We start from the raw sequence: 2,864 nt of genomic DNA, 5'->3' as shown, positions 1-2,864 counted from the left end.
ATAGCAGATTTTAAGGCTGCTAATAAGCAAGGGTGATCCACAAAGCTGTTTGAACTCGTCTCGTTCAAAGATTGGCTTCAGTTTGGGATCGGTTCAAAAAATTTACGAGTTAAGCCAAGTTTTTTTAAATTCAACTCGAAAGATCGCGATTCTATTAATTTTTTTAATTAATATGTATATATTATATTAAATAAAAAATGAAAAACAAAATATCTTGAATGTACACAACAATAAACACATTCAATTCGTTTGGACCGAAAAAAAACACTCAAATTTCTTTGTGTTAATTAAGTTTTTTTTTTTTGTTTTTTTTAAAGTTAAAGTTATATATCAGTTTTATTCTTATCTTTTTAATCTTTACAAGAAGTCACGGTTCAAAAAATATATTTAGTTTTATTCCTATTAATTTTACTAGTCAAAACCCGTGCGATGCACGGGATACGAAACATTTATATCATTTATATAAATAAATAAATTGATATATTTACTTTTAGGTAATTTTATATCATGCTATGAGAAATTTTTATATTATGTATATTTGAAATTAATATATATTTTTTATTGATAATTCAAATCAAATTAAATTAATTTTTGAAAATAATTGATCAATTTTTTTATAGAATTTTAATTAAAGGTGAATGATTTATTTATTTTTACAAAATTTAATGATTTATACTTTTTTAGTAATTTTAATATATTTTCATATTTTCTTATAACGGGAATTCTATGAAACAATAATAATAAAATAAGAGATTAATTAAGAAATATATTAGAATATAATAAAAAAACAAAAATTGAATTAGACTACGATTAAAATTAAATATTATATCTATGATACAAAAGAATTACAATTTATGTTAAACAAAAATTGAATTAAACTATAATTAAAATTAAATATTATATCTACGATACAAAAGAATTACAATCTATGTTAAATTGGAAGCAACATCAATATATTATGCTATAAACTATTAGTATCAATACTTTTCTAATATTGCACATGAAGAAACTTTATCAATTCTATATGTTACATATAAAAAAAATAAAATTCATAAGAATTAGTCACAAATTCATCTTGATGATAATCATTTTGCTTGATGGAATTTTATGCTCACTAAGTATTCGAATTCAATTATTCATTATACTACAATAATCCAATATATCCAATTGAATCAGCTTAAGGTGATTATTTGTCCTATTTTTTATCTCGTAATATCTTATCAAGACATTCAATCAATTTGTTCTTCATTCTTTCACTATATAGAATATCAGCCACGCTCACAGATATCACTTATTTGACTTTATTAATATTTTCTAATAATTATATATTCTTAAATTTCATAAGCAAGAAAAACAAACAAAAGAATAGAAAACAAAAATGAAGGGACAAAAAAGATAATTAGGAACAACTATCTTCCTCTCGTTTTTTTTTTTTTGAAAATAAAAGAGAATGTAAGATATAAGCATATAAAGAGGATAGTAGAAATATTTTGTGTCCATTAATTAAAATTTTATTTTATTTTTAATGGAGTGTTAAGTCCATAAATTAATTTTAGTTAATTTTAGTACAAAAAAAAACGTTTTATAATTAATATGTGAAATTGATTCTATTAATTATAATAATTATGCTCAATATTTGAGAATTTGAAGAGATTAAAATAATAATATTTTTTAATTAATATTTTCCAACAACTTGTCTTATGCTCATGTTTGATTTTCATCTGTTAAAAACTCTTGAAATACTAACAATTTTGTACAAACCACAATATAATAGTTAAAAACTATATAACCAATGTTGTAAAAACAATTATCTCAATATCTCATAATTAATGTACATTTTTAGGATTTTGAGCATTAAAATTTATTTTTGTTTACCTTCATTTTGAATTCGTATCTGGCATAATCGAAATTCTTCGAGAATAAGCATCTTAGCAAGTGTATTACACACTTACAATCTCTTTGTCGAGTTCAATGAACAACTATTGTGTTAAACTTTATATCGATTTGTACCAAAATGCATGAAAAAAAAATACATTCTATATCAGTTAGATAAACTCAAACTAAAAAAATTGGCTGCATTTCAACATGTTCTGAATTAGAAAAATTAATTTAACTTCAATTAAAGCTAACAATTGAGTTCATATAAAACCGAAAATCTAAATTTTAGTTAGAGTTAACAATCGAAACGATAACACCTAGCAACAACAACAACAACAAAGCCTTAGTCCTGAAATGATTCGGCGTCGGCTAACATGAACCATCATATAAAACCATGAAAATCAAGTCGTGTCAGCGACACAGATTCGCTCCCTCCACTCCGTCCTATCCACTACCATATTTTCCTCAATTCCCAGTAAACTCATATCACTCTCGATCACCCTCCTCCAAGTTTGCTTAGATCTTCCCCTACCCCTCACCACTACATCCCTTTGCCACTCTTCGGTTCTCCTAACCGGCGCATCAAGCGCTCTACGTCTCACATGGCCAAACCACCTTAGTCGGGTTTCTCTCATTTTATTTTCAATAGATGTGACCCCTACGTTTGTCCTAATTATTTCATTACGCACCCGGTCCTTTCTCGTATGACCACACATCCATCTCAACATACGCATCTCCGCCACTGACATCTTATGGATGTGGCAGTGTTTCACTGCCCAACACTCCGTACCAATCTCGCTCATCTGAACCCTAGGTCTGGGGGAGACCGTCTTCCCATGAGCTACTCCTACAACACCCACCCTTCCCGAATTATTAGAAACATCCAGACCCAAGGCAGCATGCCTCCCCGTCGTAGCCCCTTCCTGCCCCTCACAGCTCGGAGGAGAGGATCTCGCGCAATGCACTGCGCCGACAGCCCCAGCCCA

The sequence above is a fragment of the Euphorbia lathyris genome, chromosome 7 (assembly GCF_963576675.1).
Source record: "Euphorbia lathyris chromosome 7, ddEupLath1.1, whole genome shotgun sequence".
Taxonomy (NCBI): Eukaryota; Viridiplantae; Streptophyta; class Magnoliopsida; order Malpighiales; family Euphorbiaceae; genus Euphorbia; species Euphorbia lathyris.
The sequence above is the reverse complement of the archived record's forward strand: the minus strand, read 5'-3'. Positions refer to the sequence as shown.